Genomic DNA, 19,108 nt, shown 5'->3' on the forward strand with positions numbered 1-19,108 from the left:
ATATCTGATATTGGTACTTTTTACTTAGTAAAAAGACCTGAAAACTTCATACACCACAGCTTGTTAGACATCATCAGCTCTAAAAATTTCCCTCTGCTTTTCGATGCCTGGTCACCAGCCAGACAGTAGGTGCACTCCTGGGTGGGATTCTCACCATAGTCCCTTAACCACAAACTCTTGTAAAACCAAAACTGTCTACAATTAAGTACCAATACGGTGCTTATTTTCCCTGCTTGAGTTTTGGAGTGTATATTGTACCATGATCTTTTTTATACTCCGACAATATACTCAGACAATCACAGCAGTGAATTGGCGAGAAGTGGATGAGTTTCAGATGAGACACTATATACTTCAAGTGCTCTGTAAAAAAAGTAATTACCGGTAATATCGTCAAAAAGGGTCTTTCACTTTTGATAGATTTTTTTGAGCTTATCTTTAAAAGTCAACACGATTCCACATGTATGAAGCTAATTCTCTTTGGTTATGTGATTTTCTGCATATCACCCCACTTTATAAAATAATGTTTTGTTACATCATAGCAAACCGCAGATTCCACCCACCATCCTGTATGTGATGAAAACAGATGCATACTGTTACAAGTCATACCTACATATAACTTAAGAGGAGCTTTTAACAATTTAATTGTCTCATTAGTCTGCAGCTCAGGGTCATGATGCTCATTAGAGTTAATTTAACTCAGGTGTTCTAAAACCACACATCCAAGAACAGAGTTTAAGGTTTACTGTGTAGCACTAATTTAAGTTTTATTTAGCAGAGCATGACAGTCACCTGAGACTCACTGTTCACACACTGCATCAAAAGGTATAGTGTGATTTAAAGTGTATCCTACACCTACAGCTGCAAACATCTTCACTGAAGTGAAGTTTTTTATTGACTATCCCATAAAATTAATCTTTTACAGATTCCATTTTGACACTTGCTTTTCATTTTATGTGCTCTATGCAGTGTTGGACACTTTCATACTCTGAACTTATTACTCAGTTAACCCCTATTAACCTTTTAAGTTGTTTTTCAAAACTAAAACAGAGAGATGTTTTATGTAAAAGGTGAAAAAGTAGTAATATTAACCTTCTACACAAAGAAAGAAACAGTGAGGGACTCATCAGACCATTTCTCCCATGATGAATTGACAGGCATCTGTCCTCTAATTTGTTGCACGCAGTCTTACAGGACCACGCCTCAGAGTGTAAAATTAGAATTTATAATTAGGGGGTTGTGGGGAATAGAGGGGTCAGACCAGTACAGCTCACACTCTTTCAGTTGTCACAGGACCATGACACACTAGAGTCACATGTTAGAGGCAGTTATGTATAAAGGTCCATGTTAATTGATCTAGTTCATGTGTAACATTTTGCGGCTGCTTTTGCAAGTCTAAAAATATCAAAAAAATCAGTCAGGCAGAAAAAATACCATTGTTGCCAAACATTATTTAAAATTACAGAATGTAATGTTGTGTTTGAATGCTTTTACTCATTTCAATGATGTAATTCAAAATTAGAGCACAAAAGTTGACGTTGCAAGGGATGATCTAATGGTAATGTAGCATAACATATTGTGTTTTGGAAAAACTGTGTCGTTGTCTATGATGTTATTACACAAGGATTTGTTTAGTGACAAGCCAGTTTTGATATTCATGTTTTAAAGGTATTACATCTTCGTTTTAATTTACTGTATGTGTTTCTTAGATGTGTGCAGACAGCTGCTGTCAGAATCCTTAAGTCACCCAGTGTTCACTTTTTAAAACTACTTAAAGGAGACATATTATTCTTTATTTATATACTGTTATGATGTTAGATATCTATTCTAAACTTGATCATAGTTCCAAGACTTAACATATGTAGAAATGCTCCCTGAAAGTCAAAAGCCCAGGCTTCAACCTGCTCTGAACACTTCGTTTGTGACATTTATTTCTTGCGTATGCCCATAAAGTTCTGTAGCCTTTGTTGCTAAGGTCGTTGCTTGTCCATTTATATATCGGATCAGATTTCCACTCAAACAGAGAAGAAACAGAGAAGTTGCCATTTTAGTGAAATCCTACTATTATTACTACTATAGTTTGTTACATGGCTTGTTGATGTGGCCTCCGGACCCGGCGGAAGTCTGCCAAGGGGCAGCTTCCTGAAGCGGGCCAATCACAACAGAGTGGGCTCCTCGGGAGGGTTGAAAGTTAAGTCACTACAATAACATATTTGTAAGGAATAAAGAAAATTGTTCAAAGTTGCATTATACCGAATTAGTAATTGTGGCTTTATTAACAGATGTATCTTTGGAGATTGTACTGATCCCTTGATTATGTTTGCATGTTTAAAGGTTTTTTTTTTTTGCCAACTATTGGTTTTAACTGATTTATGAACAGTGAGAAACCTGAGGTCCACAGTGATAGCCATAGTTGCTTTGGAATGTATTTTGTGAATAATGCTAACTTTAAATATTGTTGTTTCAGTATGTCTAACTGGATGGTGGATGTACTTGGGATGAAATTATTTGGAATTACAAGTGGAATTCAGGGAAATTCTATGTGATGTGATGTGATGTGATGTGTTTCTATGTGGTTGTGAACTCCACAGTGATTAGTAATTAGATATTAGGTCCACCTGGCAATCTATCTGCCCCCTTTAAATAAGGAACATATTCCTTCATTTGTACACACTGATGTAGGCCGGATGGCAAACAAAATGTGTGAATGATACATTTCTGAGTGCGACCCTCTTTTCACAAAATGGTTATATGCATCTAGGCAGTGTTGGGAATAACGCATTACAAAGTAGCGTTACTGTAATTCCACTACTTTTGGCAGTAACTAGTAATGTAACTAGTTACTTTTTCAAATTAAATAATGCAATTACAATTACTGAAATTCAACGTTACTGTAATTCACTACTTTTGGCCGTAACTAGTAATGTAACTAGTTACTTTTTCAAATTGAATAATGCAATTACAATTACTGAAATTTAAATGGGTACATCACTCGTTACTTTTGTCTTATGTGAAAATAGTGGACAGCTGCAGAGGATAGCAGAGAAATGCACACACAACACAAACAAAACATCATCTGACTTTACCGTGTCTCAGAGCCACGTTGTAAAGTCCACATTATTGTAGCCAACTCGTGGTAAAACATAAGTCTTGTGTCCGGAGTTATAACATTATATTTATTTAAATAATACCTGTTACTGAACTGCAGCTGCTATTCCTGGTTTGAGTTTTGGATCTGCAGTAAAACCCGGAGCAAGCTTTTTAGTTGTCTGTCTTTTACACTTGTGAAACTGGATTGTACTGAACTAATCTGGGGTTGTGGGGAAAACAAAACAGACCTTTTACCGAGTGGATTGAACTCTGAGATTGTGGGAAGAGTTACACTTTTGTGTTAAACGTAATGCAAAAGTTATGTTCCCTTGTAACTAATTACTTTTTATATGCAGTAATTGGTAAAGTAATTCAATTACTTTTTGAGAGAAGTAACTGGTAACTGTAACTAATTACTAACTTTCAGTAACTTGCCCAACACTGCATCTAGGATAACACACCAGGTAGTCAGAGTGCAGGGCACCCCTGCAAACACTCCTCGGGAGGGGGGCCTTAAAGAGACAGGAACTAAAACGGCCTGTTTCAGACAGAGGCTGAACTGAGCGGCTGCATAAAGGCCCTGTATAAGTTAAATAAGGAGTTTTTTGAATTGTAAATCATGCAAAGATATTCCAGTAGAGCTCCACATTAACAATGACCTGTAAATGTACATAATATGCCCCCCTTAAAAATGTTTTCTTTCCGGTTAGAGTCATCTTAATAATTGTGAGATGAAATCAAGAATGACGACACTTTCTCTCCAATATGTTGAGAAAATACATATTGTGTTGGTGATTGTGTACTGTAAGTACATCGCAGGGATATTAATGTGGATTTGGGTGGGATGACAAAACAGTTACTGGGCAGATGTTGTCCTTTTGTTGAGTAGCAGAAATTAGCCAGTTCTAAAGTTCACTAATGAGAAGTTCCTCCTTCAGTTACATAAATAGACTCTCAACTCTCTATTGGGATTCAGTAGATAGTTTACAGACTTTAGTGTGCTCCAACTGAAGTGCTCGTCTAATGCTTGAATGGTGTCTTGTTTAGGTTTAGGGAATGATCGTCATCATAGCTACAATTATAATCTCATGGTTATGAGTAGGTGACAAACGCGGTCATAGTTAAAAAAAACAACAATGTTGACTTGTGGTCAGAACCAGGAAGCCAGCAGCAGTCTCCCATGTTCAAGTTTGATGTTTTGTTGAACCATTCATCCACCCTACAATGACACTGACTCTCTACAATAATGTCACCAGATTTCCTCAGTTTCTCTTGTCATAATTACAACAGTTGCTAGGGGCTATGTCACTTGAATGTAAACATAATTTTGGGGCACATGGTGAAAAGACTGATTTTGTCATTTTTGGGAGAACAGTCTTGGGAGGACAGTCTCCTCCCCCCACACCTTTACAACGTCAGAACTGGGAAGCTCCATCCGACAATGTCCATAACTTTCCGAAACCGAAAATTCAATCTTTTTAAATTCTTTTCATATATACAATTTAGTGCACTACTTTGATAGCCTTCCAGGAAAGACTGATGAAAGTGTGCACTGCTATCCCCAGCTGAAAGTTTTTATTGCGTTTCACCTGCACCTCTCTGTGATGGCAGGCTTTTGCTGTTTGGAGCGGCCATATACACTTTTGCCTTCTGACGTCTTTGGACAACATGTTGTAAATGAACCAGTTAATTTGGAGCATGCCCCTGCCTTAAAAGAATAGTTTGAGATAGAGTTGGATGAGAAGATCGATACCAGTCTCATCCCGAGAGTGGTATCAATCTTCTCATTTAACTCTTTTTCGCTGTGCCATAAAGCGAAAAAGAGATTTTCCCAGAATACTGAGGTATTCCTTTAAGTCTTGCACAATAGTTGATTTTGTACTGTCAATGTTTTTACTCTCCTATGAACAGAATTACTCATTGAATTCTTGTAATTTCCTCATAATGAAAATAAAGCATTTCCTCTAGGTGACTACAGTCTTGGTATCAACCTACAAAATCTCATATCGGTCAAACTCCTGTGTTCGTTCTGTTTATTTTACAGATAAGGCTGAAAACACCAACCACAGAACTTGCATGGTGAGTGGTGAGCTGGAACTGGTATCATTAGAACAATGCTATCTATCATATGGGGTGGTGCTTCTGTCAACAATACTGTGTTTTAATGCGGGGGGCACACACTTATTATCAGTAATGACTCAAATGATCATGCAAGTTCTGTATGATTCCTTCCATGTTTGACAAAATAGAAGCCAGCTGGATCCAGATTCACTCACACTTGTTAAGTCATGACAAAAACGAAACATGAGGACTGATGAAAGGACCCACACAGTAAAATAGGGAAGTGAAACTTAACTGCTGGGTTTGTCTTTACCCTGTTTGGTAATGTCGGGGCGTAAGAACAACAAAGGTTACAAATACATAGAGAATATGCAAAGTGATGAGGCAGTTTGAAAGCTGATATGTCTTGTTTTATAATGAGGCTGCTTGCTGTCTTTGAATCTCACCAGATTTAATGCCAAAATATTTATATGTATTTAATGTTTTCCACTGACTTTTAATCTAGTCTGAAACAGCATTTATATCAAAGGACATTAAAACTATCAGGACCCAATAGCCATTGTAATAGCAACATATAAGCTGACAACAACTACAGTGTATTAAAAAGACACGCCTGTTTGTTGAATCTCTATAAAATGTTACGCTGACCCTGACCTTAATTTCAGGTAATCTTTCAACCTTATCTGATTGTCATTATAGTTTTACTTCATCCTGACCCAACCCCATATAAACCCTACATCTAATTCTACTGTAAAGCTACGTTTAAGACCAATCCATGAAACCTATTTACTACTACTTTTTACACTACAGCATCACCTGAGGTTTTGTAGATATTTAACATTCAATAGTTACACACAGTTCAGACTGCCCAAGCAAAGATTGACCAAAACCCATTGTAATTACATTATTGTGGGAGGTTAGTCGCTCTTAGACCAAGATGATACCACCATCAATTCCCAGGTGAAATATACTGAGATAATGAAGAAAAAAATTCACATTTCTCTTGTTTTACATTGCTGTCCTCAGTAAATAACAAGCTCCACCACTGCAAAGAAATTGCCAACATCCGATATTTATCAAAAGACCAAAATCAGATTAGTATTAATGCAGCTACTGTAATGTCATTACCATAAAAAGACACTTTATTGAGAAATTAGATTGTTTGGCAATCATTTTGCAAAGAATCTGGAATCTGGGGAATTTTAGGTTTGTTATCAGTAAGAGTGCAAAACTTTTTAGTTTTTCACTTTGTATTTGTTTTCAACTTTTTAATTCACATGTGGACATTATTTACTGACTAAGCGGTTGGTTGATTGATTGATTCATTCATTCATTCATTGAAAATTCATTAAAAAGAAGCACAAAAGTAGCTAAAGGCACCATAGTGGCCAACACCCCTTTGTTCAGAAACCCTATGAAAAGCCGACTTTATCTGTTTAGCACATATACTCACCAATAAAACATAATTCTATTAAAATACCTTGGATATAAACGGCACCAGAGCACAGAGATAGAGGGCCCTGCTGGGAGCTTCCATCCTACCCTCTATTGCACGGACTCCACCGCTCTCAGTTGAAGTCGTTGGAGAGAGGGAGGGAGGAATGTTTTTTGGGGGGGCGGGATCTTGTGACTCACCAGCAACTTCCTCAGTAGTAGGACAAAAGTAGCCGGCAAGCCGCATCACCCTTCGCCGCAGAGGTTTGACTACAGACAGAAGAAACACAAAAGTTTTACAGCTGGCGAGCGACGCTCCTGAGCCGCCGGAGTAGCGACCTGCAAACTGATCCCAGTCCGGGTCTGAGCGAGTGTCTGCTGACAGAGAGAGGGAGGCGGGTTACCACTGTCAAGTTGCAAAGGTGCCTCCAGCCTTCAGCGATAACTCCTGGTAGGACTCATCTTTCTTTTTTTTTCACTCGTCTCGACTTTATTGTATGTTTTCAGTGTTCACTTTTTCTCCTCCAGTGGGGCTTGGCACTCTTGTGACGTCAAATGTTAGGAAATTACTGGAAAAGTGTTTTATGTGATGGGAAAACCAACTTGTTCATTCCAACTGTCATTTAAAGCATCATGGTGATTGTGGCTTAGGTTTTCAAATGAAAATGAATGGCATAAAGAATCAATTCAATTAATGAAGTTCACTTTGAACGTCATGATCAATGGGAGAGTATTGGAAACTATTGGAAATATCTTGTAGGAAAAAGTGGGTCTTTAAGGCCAAAGTTAACTAACATTAACACTCATACCAATACTTATAATACTTTATTATGACTACTTCTATGATTATGATGATAGTAGTATTACAGCAGACCTATAAACATATTAATTAACATGTTAAAATCATATTCATCTTCAAAGCTTTTGCTGTCTAGTAAAATCTATGACTGTGAAGATGAAAGCAGGCGTGGGCTTGACAATATGACAAGCCTAATGCTTCACACCTTAGTCAAACACGCTGCCTGGGGTGAAGCCTGCAAAATAAAACCCTGACAAAAGAGGAACCACTTCCTGTGACAAGTGAGGGGGTCTGGACGTTTTCTCTCTGCCTGTGTTTTTTCTGCTTTCTTTTTGTGTGCACTTTTCATTTTCTTCTTCCCTTTTCTCAGTCACTGTAATCACAGTCTTACACCTTCACTCTATGTACAGACACATGTTAAACAAGTAAATAACAACCCCTCAGAGGAAGAACACACTGTATTGGATTGTGTGACCCACTGAACTGTGTGTAGGAAGGATTAAGGAACAACTGTTGTGTCACAGAAGCTCCCAGAGCGGTGTGTGGAGGCCTCCGAGGGCAAAGTCCCTGAGGCTAAACTTGTCTTTTCTTCAGCAGCAGGAAGTGGGATATGGCAGTGTGTGTCTGGGATGGGTGTGTCTGCTTCGCCTTCTGGGTTTGTTTTGGGCATACATCATCACATAACTGTGCATAGTAATAGTGTCATCCCCGTGACGATTGTTTGCCGTTTCACTTGTTGCATCATCTGGGTGCAGTGGGCACGGTTGTAAAGTAACGTATTAGGGCTTGCCAAAAGGGAAAACCAGATCAAAATTTCACATATTTTCTAGGGCTTTGTCACATGTTGGGTTAGAGAATATATTTTTTTGATACTTCATGAGAGAATGAAAGATAGCATAATAAATAAAATAAATAAAAGCATAATACCCATTTTCTTCTTGTGCTGAATTGTGTATTACTTAGAATTACTTACATGTGTATTAATTTGAAGGTCTAAAACAAACATACAAACTTTATACAATACAAATTCTGTTAGTTAGGGATGACATTTAGTAATTTCAGTTATTTTAATGAATGTTTAACTTACAGATTCATTCAGGTTTTTATCTAGAATTAAGATTTTAACAGAAAACATCTCATAAAAAGCTTCGGCTCTTTAATCCTACAATAACAGATTTTTTGGCCACTATGCGCAGCGGGAAGATGCTGTGAACACAACACTGACATATTACCACCATATAAAGCTGCTAGCAAACAGTTGCCTATATACACATCCAGCATATATTAAGCAACATTAGCATTCCCCTGGAGTTGTGTTTCTGGAGCCTGATGAATGTAAGTCCAGTATTCACTCTCCTTGTTGCTCCATTTTGGTCTCCACCAGCTCCTGAAGGCTCTTTAGCTGTCAAACGCTCTCCTATGTTCACCAGCTAGCTGCTAATTTTGTCACTCTGTTGTTTTGCACTGGGCAGGTAGTGTACAGTGGGAAACGGTGAAGTTTTAGGCAGTAAAACCAAAACAGTGAGCTGAAATATGCTTTTACATTACATATAGTCTATTGATTCATTGTTAATATAGAAATATATATTACTTTGGATTAAAACAGATCATTTGAATACGAAGATTAAGGTAGATTTGTTTAGAATGAAGATTGTGATATAAAAAGCCTTGATTCCCTAAAACTACTGTATGTCACAGCTGAATCATAATTTGAACACTGTAGATTTGAAGGTGCAGGTGACAGTTTCTGAACTCAGAACACCAGAGTTTGCACCAGCACCTCTCTTTTTTGTCTGTTATAGAAATTACACCTTGGAGGAATTTGGTCTCTGAGGCATCATGCAGTGCTTTTACTAGAGACAGGTTATTTTTACACAAATTGTTTGTCACAGTAACAAGCAGAAATAATCCCCAAGCAGCCAAAAGCCAGTCATTCTGTCCCATTTAGCATCTGGGATGTTTGCCTTGACAGAGCCCACTGGCTGTATAATGTATTTGTTTGCTTTTCTCCTCTTCCTCTCCTCCTCTCTGTTTCATTGACCACGGTCACATTCTTCAGAGGTCTCAGTGTTTTCCAAAGGTTAGCCCTGCATGGTGGTTGGACCAGAGCCAGCTCCAAACTGCAGCGGAACTGCAACTAAATGACTCGGACTGGTTGTGGCTGGTTTTATGGGTTGCCATCGTTTGAAACCAGGCCAACGATAATGATGGAGAATCAGCGGTCAAGTGGTTGCAGGTGGTTAGGGAGCAGAATTTAGATTTGTGTTGAAGCAGTTCTCCTCTGACTTTCTGCAGCAGTTGTTTTAAGAGGACACTGGACACTGTTTGTTTCCATTACTTTCTGTCACATTCTGTCTAAGGCTACAGTCAAGCAGCTGCTTTTCACGCTGAGTTCCAAACTGCTGCTCACATCTGATGATATTTACACCAGATTATAATTCATCCTCCGCTTGTCTCAAACAAATTTATTTAAGTTGTCAAATCTTAACCAATGTAGTGTCTCCTTAATCACTAATTCCTTTTTCACATCCTGTTTTTAATTTTTGTGTCCTGTTGTCCTCCTTGTCTTAATTTTGACAATCTGGACATTCCAGTACAGCAATTAGGGTGCATACCCTTTTTTTCCAACCTCTTATTCATGTGGTTCCAACCAGAATTAAAAAATGCAACCCAATCCAGCTTTTAGCTGTTCAGACTGATTAGAAAACATCACATCTGTGTTACATGTGAGAGCAAAAAAATGGAATTTGGAAGCCTTTGAGCTTTGGTGTGAAGAAAACTTGTCTGGCACACAACTCTCTTGCACTTTGGTGAACTCGATCAGTAGAAGAAGTTTAGAAAATCATATGGGCTCAGTCATAATTCCTAATCAGATATTCTAAATATACATTAATTCCTCTTTTTTAGTTTGTTGTATCAGCTCCCTCTTCAATGGGCTGTGGAGGCACGTGGCTGGCAGCAGGAGTGTCTGCATTCCCTGAAAGGGGGGAAGTGACCTCAGGTTTCCTGCGTGGGGATGGCCAGGTGCTGTGGTGTTATTGTGAGGGGCGCAAGACTTCCTCCATGGATGCTTTGTTGGTAAATGTCAGAAACTTGATCCTTTGAGCCAGGGCCCCTGTGGGAGGTAATATTCCCCCTTCGCAATCCAGTCATCTTGCCCCACTCTCTTTCCAACTCTTCTTTCCCACTCTATGTACACTCTCTGCCACAGTGTTCACGTAATAATTTTATGTTAAGAGAACCTAAACTTTATATAGGCAGCTAAGGAGTCTAAAAGGTAACTGATTCTATACTAATGGGGTAATTACATTTCTTTGGGGATACAATTACAGGCCTATACCTAGCACTTACCTGCTCCTCTCAAAGGAAATGCTGTTTTCAAAGGAAATACCAAATTGCAAGCATAGAATTTAGATGCCTTGTGTCTGCAGACTTACTAGTTTAATACAAACTTGTTATATGTTAATGAAAGAATGAGTCTGTCCTTTGACTCACTTCACCTTTCACCTGGTCTTCTCCATTTTGCCTGGCCTGTCTGTTATATTTGTTACACATTGAATTAATGGCCCCCTTTGCACCTTATCAGCTTTTCCCATGCACTGTCTCACATGAAACAGATGTTGTTTGGGTGCAGGAATCCTGTCGATTCATTGCTGCATCATCACATTCTGTCAACATTGTGAACTTGTGATGAGGAAACCTGTGAGTCAGACATGACTGTTTCCCTGCACCCTCGCCTAAAGGGATGGGAGTAAGATCATGCTCGTACGCGACACGTACAAATTTATGGAACCTGATAAAAGGAATGCTATGATGCAAAATTTGTGGCGGTTACCAACCTACCTGTATTTCCCAGGAAGTCCTTCACTTCCTGTTATAGCTTGACAGCCTTACCTTTGTGCAAATGTCTCCAGAATTGCTTAATGTTACTGTTTGCACAATACGTTGGCACTCATGTAAGATGTTATCCTGGGAAAACACTACATTTTTACACGGGGATAAATGCCGTAAAAGGACATAAATAAGCATGACAGCTGGGCATATTTTGTCGGCAAAGTGGCTTCCAAAACCATTTAAGCAAGTCACATCAAGTAGCAGGGAGAAAGGAGGATAAGGAAGGAAGCACAAATTTAAAGTCTGTGGACAAATTGCAGTGGTTTTTATACAACTGGTAATGTGATGTGTATTATGAATTCATATAACTAATGGTCATGTTGGGCTATGGCTAATGGCTAAATCATAGGATAACCTATGGTTAATGGAGAAAAAGAATGTTGGGTGAGGAGAATTTCTTCAATACACACAGTAATAAGATGTAATTTCACCCACATCTCTGCAAAGAGAGATGATAAAGTAAAGAACCAAGGCTTACACTTCGTACTGTCACACCACATCTTCATATCTTGGATAAAAAAAAGTGATCTTCTGTATAACATTGTTATTGAGGGAATCACTGGTCCTCTGACCTACAATTATCATGGCCTCTGTCAGAAATGGATCGCTATTGTAGACTCGGAGAAGAATTTAATACCACATTTTGAGGCTGATTGACACCCCTACCCACACAGTATCCTGATTTGGGACTTGTAAGAAAGATTAGCTATATTATGAGTAAGTCTTCCATCGTTTAATAGCAACCATCCGCCTACATAGAACTGACAGAGCGGTTTTATTTCTATGGGAGTTGCAGTGTCGTCATCCTTCCCATTGGATGTTCTTGCACACTGGTTTAATTGGGCAATACTTTGAGACCATGTGGCATGCAGTCCTTAACCACGCAGTGATACACAGCAGGCCTCAAACAAGGCAACAATACTCAAGGCTCAAAATGTCACCTTTCAAAACATGTAAATCCCAGAGAGAGTGGGCTGTTAACAAAATATTTCTCCACAACAGCATGCTAGCAGGACCCTGTTCTCATAACAGATGTTTTGGAGAGGTAATTTAGCCTTGGCAGTGTATACATGCGTTGTTTGTTCCACTGTGCCACTACTGTATCCCCACCTTCACCCCCTGCTGCTGGGCAGTTGTGTCTTTATATGGCTAGTAACTTTAGTTTGTCACAATGCCAACTGCGTTAGTGTTGATTGCTTCCCAAACACTTAATAGTGCTGGCTTCCACATCTGCAAAGAATGAACCCAGACTGTGACATCATGGCAGAGGAAGTGCAGTCATGAGAATGTGGGAGTATGGCAAGGTGGTAGTGTTTAGTACATGCACATTTTTAATGAATGTGCATTTGTGTTTTATTTTGTCTGTGATTTGTTCTGTGTTGCGCAACTGTCTTCCAGGGATGAACCAGAAGGACATGACCTGTTGGACTGCATGAAAAGCTGCTAGTTGTTCCGATTAGATTTGTATTATCTTGTCTCTGATAAATACAAGACTGTTTATTTGGAGTGTAGCTGTGAGTGAGAGCATTCCCGTCGCTGAAAGTAAACACCCCACTCTACATGATGAAACTAGCGAACGATCAAGAATGTGACTCCTTACCCAGAATGTCTCGCAGAGTCCTGCTTACAACATCTCTTCCCCTCTCATCATCGTTCTTTCCTTCAAGTATTTATAGGCATACATACTTAGTCTCACCCTCTCACTTTCGTCTCTATGGTTCTGTTTGAGAGACAATAGTCTCTACAAGAGGAGACAGGCTGAGACAAGCCAGGCTTGCTACATACAGTACACTGAGGTGTGGATTTATGTCAGTGACTGGTGCATAAATCGAACTGTATACAGCAATTGCCCCTTTTCAGAGTACATAGAGAACATAGAGTGCACTTGGCACTGGCACACTTTGGCACTAATTTGTAAAGCTGTCAAAGTTAACTTAAAGAGGAGGGAGGAGGAAGCGGAAAGGATGGTTCTTGGATTTCTTTACTTCCCTGTGTTCTCTCACCTTCATGGGATACTGCCCGGGTCTCATACAGTGCTGTGGCAGAGCCATAAATGGCTGAAAGTGTCCTTGGTGTGGCTATAAAAGGATGTCAGCACCTCAATCGGAACATGACAGTGATTTACAACAGGGACAAGTAATAGAGACCTAAGGAGGGATTTCTTGGCTTCATCAGTTGAAGTTAAGAAAGAGAATGTAAGGATGAGTTGGGGAGAGGAGTGGCCCAAGAACATCATTATTGCCCGCTGGCGCATCTGTCAACAGGCTGTCACAGAAAGGCTTAATCCAAGACAAATGCATGTCCATAGTGTGTATAGTTTATTCTGTGTGTACCACCTCTCCACCTTGGAAAGGTTTCTGTTAGTCTACAGAGGTTCCATCAACTTTTTATCACAACAAATGTTCACAAGAGAAAGAACATGTTGTGACTCCCCAACGCATCTGGCGTCAGCTCTCACTCACTCTATGCAATTACAGTTCTTGAAATTGGTGCATTACCGTGAATTACTGCTTTGTTTGACAGTGTGTTCACAACTAGCAGATCATATTGAGCTCAGGATGTTTGTAGTAATCGGACATAACTCAGTCCAGTGGGAGACCAGAGCATTTGCATTCAACACAGTTGCCAAATGACAGTTGTTTTGATTTGATTGTTATTTAGCATAATCATCTGGTGTTAGAAGCCCCATTAGATACAAAAGTCATCAGGGCTGTAGCCAGACCCAGCTGTTTTTTTTTGTTTTTGATGTTTTTCTTCCTTAGCTCTAAAAGTCCACGTTTTGAGGTCCTCCCCAAGAATATTCTAGCATTTCCAATTCTAGTTCCTGCTTTTTTTCTTTATATTTCTAGTTCTAGATACATGAAGCCATTGACAATCTTGTAATCCATGTAATCCCCTAAAATTATTTGAATAAACCTCTAAACTATGGAACTCACTAAGGCTATAAATGAGCTCATATTCAAACCAATTATGTGTGTACTTAACAACTTTAAATACATTTTAACATATATCTACTGTTATTAGCTACATATTCAAGAAATGCAGCCCCGTGATGCTACCATTCTCTCGTTAGCTGTCACCCCATTTCACTGAAATTATAAAAAACACACATGCATAATTACTAATATATATTTTATTAGATGGGCTGGCTTATGAGCTGAATCCTACACAATTCCAAACAGCAGCCATATAGCCCTTCTGTCTCTGCCACAGCTGGAAAAGCATAGATGGGCACACATAAAGTCACTTGCTGCGGTGCATGTGGTACAGCATACATGTACAGATGGTATAGTGAAGTAGAAGAGCAGTGACTTGCTGTGCTTTTGTAGCAATTTAATTTCATTTGACTGGGAGAAATTGCAGAAGTCTGTCCTCAATGGTAGCTACAGCTTCCACTTAAAACCTTTTTATCTTCTTGATCATCACCTTAAGAAGCAAAAGAGATTCAGCAGTCTTCAGTCAGGTGTGGATTTCAATTCTTTAGGTTAATCATGCAGTTAACTATAATGTGGTGTACTTTGTCTTCTCTAGGCGCTATGAGTTCCTGTATAGTTCTCTGCCATTATGTGTACAAATGAAGCCGTCTCTGTAATGTTGGAGAAATTATGTGACAGCTACAGATCCCCAATTACAACTGGCAACTTGATGTAGTGTGTATGTCTTGGGCAGTCAGCCAAACCACCCACACAGATGGCGCTTGACCACATTAGCAGCAGCAAAGTGCGAATGTAACACATCTCTGCCACCGATCTATACATAGGAGCTATACAAATGACATAGACTGTTTTATGTTGACACAGGAAACAGGAAACGGGGCACTAAAATAGCATCAAAAAAGAATTTCAGATAGGCCAAGTGAATGCTCAGTTTTAAATAATACAAGAAGAGGCACTACATGTGATCTCATGAGGGAGAGAGAATTTGCTTTTAATGCCAAATGTTAATTAAAACCAGCTCAGAGCTAGCTACTATCAGGATGGAAGAAGCTCGTTAATGCCAGGTGTAAATTGGGTCGTAGATTTTCTTACTGAACGCTGCTCAAAACTGTACATTCTGTTTACTTCATTCCTTTTGAAAGTCTGGCATACATCACTAAGTTGTTTTCTCCTTTACTTTTTCTAAGGTCCACCATACGTTAGCAATTCTGTTACTGCTTTAATGGGCCTAAACATCCAGCTTCAAACAGAACCACATCCAATGTTGGCAATGGAAATTAGATCAATGGGTAAAATGGGGGCCAGACGGTGAGCAAAGCACAGCAGAGGGCCAATGACACAAGCACCATGACTTCACTGTGGAAGTATTCAACCCCCCTTAAAAAACCCATCCCTCATCCCATCGCACGCTTTCTCAACACTGGTGAGTGGAAACTGTTTAAGGTTTAATGATTGCTCAAGTAAGAACGGAAGAAAAAGCATCCCATAGTATGGAAGGTCATGCATAATGGTGGTCATTGGTCACACCACGTCATGCTTGTCATGATTGTTCAGAGGAGTATTACAGTGCATCTGCTCATCACTGTATTAAAGTCTTTGCCATGTAGCTTTTAAACTTCATTTACTAGTGCCAGTCGATCCTGCTAGTCCAGTAATCAAGGCAGAGCAATATATCCTATTGATTTACATGATGTGCGACATACATTTACACTTCACTTGATCGATGAGGAGGCTGTAGAGCCGTGACGAAAACCTTGTGCCTTCACCTAGCTTCTCGCTTTGTTTGTGTCTGTTTTTGTTCAGAGCTGTTGCTTCATCCCTCGAAGCCAGAAATTCTCCTATATAGGAAAGAGGAGCGGGATAAAAGCAGAATGAGGTCGGACAAGAGTCGGACTAGTCTTGTGGTTAATAGATTGAAAGAGATAGACAGGTCTGCTTGCAAAGCAACATAATTCAACCATGCTATCAGTGTTTACCAAAGCACCTGTTTTCACGTCGCCTCTCCATTTAACAACTGCAGCCGGGACTTTGCATTTTATCACTGATAATGAATTAGGTGGGGAAGATGAATGGTGTTTTGCATGGCTGCATGATAAAGAGATCCCAGTGTGTGACACTGGGAGATAAGGACCTGACGGATTGCAGTTCTCTTCTGGCAAAGTCGAGAAACTAGCTATAGGATTCCTGAACTTGCAGCTCTTCTTGAGACTTAAATGAACCTCAGATAAATCTACTGAGATCCATTGTCCAAAAAAAGTATCAAAAAGCAATACAGCACTAATCAGTTTTAGGTCAGTACATGTTTACAATCTCCACAACCACTCCACCACTCCCACATTCGTCTGTTATGACTGATTGAACTATCATGTCAATGTGGGTGGATGCAAAATCCCATAACACAAATAACAAGTAAGAACTAGTAAAGTCTGTGTGAACGCACAAAGGCACAAGGTCTGAACCTAGACTGGAGGACAACAGAGGAGAAGGAGAAAAGGGTAGGTGGGTGCACGGCTGGGGGACGTGGAGGGTGGAGGCAGTCCTGGGATGCATGGCAGCATGATTTATGGACACCTTTGAAGTGAGCTCATTCCAGCCACACGGCCTGCCTGCTGCATTTCAGAGCTGGGACATTCTCCTGACGGTATGGCGGGGGGGATAAATGACCCAGAGGTCACTGACCTCCAATAGTGTACCACTCGCATATGCATGTCCTGATTTTGCCACAATTCATCAGTGTGTGTTTGGTTTCCAACAAGCAAAAATGAACTGCCAAGGCATCCAATGGACACGTGACTCACTCCTCAGTAACCCATTTGAAGGTCAAAGCAAACAGGGAGAATGACAAAGAGGAAAAGGAGGTGGTCTCTCTCTGGGATCATAAAAATTAGGTCAACAGGGATATGTTCCAGCTAGTTTTCCCTTTTCGCTTCAGTATGCAGAATTATCAGGGGTACTTTATAGTATCTCCAGTCATGTCTGAATGGAAACTGATTTTTATCATCTTTTTCAGTTTAAATCTTTCTCTACGGAAGTCTCACCAGTGATGACATCATTGTTTGAATACGTAAATCTTCCATCCTCTGTTCTGTTGGTGAAGATTGAAGACTAAAGAGGCTGGCTTGGCAGTAGTCAGTCCCGGTGTGTCAGTCCGGTTTGAATTCATCATCTACTCGATATGTTTGGATTGTTATTACCAAGATCTTCCCGCTTTGTTTGAAACTCATTTCCTAAATACATCAAATTGTTTGATCTTATCAGCTTCATTTGTGCAAGCAGAAAAGCCAGGGATTGTGAATATGAGCTGTAATTACACTCAACAGGAAGTCCCCACAAAGGGACTTAAACAAACTGCGGGTGTGTGTATGCAGCTGCTCACGATGTCTGCTCTTCCTGCACAAGTCACCCATTGTCCCCCAGTTTGGCTGCTGTGTTTATTTTTTTGTTTGATCTCTCTATCTACCCTCTGCTTTGTGTGTTCACATGTATGAATAATACTGAAGGTGTGTGACTACTCATGCACGTGGCCACAGGTGTCTGTCTCTGCGACTGTCCTTCTGCAGGACTGTCAGTGTGTTTAGACATAATACGCCTGTTTTTCATTGTGACTGTGACTTTGCAAATGTGTATGACCATCTTTCTGAGAAGTCCCAGAGATGTCTCTGTTTGGGGTAACAGGAAGAAGCACAGTGTGTGTGCATACTGACTTGAACTCCTCATTGTTGTCAACCATACACCAGTCACAAGGGTCATTGGCCAGTAGGAAATGAACCCACATTTTGTTCTCACAGCAAATACCAGAGTAAAGGACGAAGACAATATGTTTTTATGACAGGAAAATGGTGTGCAGGGATGTTTCAGAGGTCAACCCACATTATCATGTCTATTTTTAGATTGTTGGTTTTATGCTGTTGTATTTTACAGTGTGGTGATTTAAAATACACATATAATATATATTTAACTGTTTGTACTGGTGAACTGACACATTTATTTTAGTGGAGCTTGACCTAATTTTCTACATATGCATCACTGGCTCCACACTAGAAATAGTCAGAAAGTCTAAAATCATCCTGAATGACCTCAGTTTGGGATGTATTAATATGATATCTGGGTTCCCTGATGGGTTCAATATTTTTTATGGCACAACACATCAAATTGCACATTGCCACAGCATCCCATATAAAATGCTGGGTTGTGCCCTCACTCAGCGCTGCGCAGGATGAAACGAGAGCTAAACCTCACTGCCAAGAGGTTTATGGTCCTGCAGAATGAGGGCACTGTTTACACGTTGCCAGGGAGATGTGCCTGAGAAGGGAAAAAATGGCTGCATATACTGGAAATGACTTCTAAGATATTCATCCCAGTCGTTTCACATTTGGCAGGTCCCCCTCGGTTTTCATAGCCAACGTAATGCCTTTATTTTTCTTCATATGAACCCATCTTCTCAGGGTTACAGAGCCGGACAGGGGGAGAAGTGAGTATTTCGGTCTGTTGCAGTTGTGGAAGATAATTTGTGCAGCTGTTGTCAAGAATGTGGATTGTTCTAACTGCTTATAATGTATAATACCCATGAAAGTCCTCTGCACACAGAGATTAGAAACATCCACCTGCTTATAACAACATGCTGAATATTCATGTCTGGGGATGTTGGGATGTATGTTTAAAAAAAGAAAAAAAAAACCTTCTTGTCTAGGCATTAACCTCAGGGTCAGGTGCCATCACTGCAGCCACGAGCCGCAAGTCTGAATGAGTTATAAATAATTGCTAGCAGTTGTGGGTGTGCACTGCGCAGTTGTGTGTGGCATGCTTAGATTGCTGAGTGTGCGGCCTGTGAAACCTAAGCCCAGCCTCTTGATGTCCTGGCTAGTTGTGCTGACTCAGCAACATTAGGAGACCACCT

General features: G+C 39.9%; 1 long non-coding RNA gene across 2 annotated transcripts in view; it reads right to left on the reverse strand.

Moving 5' to 3' along the window:
• The window catches only part of LOC121905788, a 53,157-nt gene extending 46,129 nt beyond the window's left edge, over positions 1 to 7,028 (reverse strand). The window contains exon 1 of one of the 2 annotated variants that reach the window (XR_006098471.1): positions 6,784 to 7,028. This is a non-coding gene — a long non-coding RNA (uncharacterized LOC121905788). The other variant, XR_006098472.1, reaches the window with a different exon arrangement.
• Positions 7,029 to 19,108: the final 12,080 nt, after the last annotated feature.

Source organism: Thunnus maccoyii, chromosome 10 (genome assembly GCF_910596095.1).
Source record: "Thunnus maccoyii chromosome 10, fThuMac1.1, whole genome shotgun sequence".
Taxonomy (NCBI): Eukaryota; Metazoa; Chordata; class Actinopteri; order Scombriformes; family Scombridae; genus Thunnus; species Thunnus maccoyii.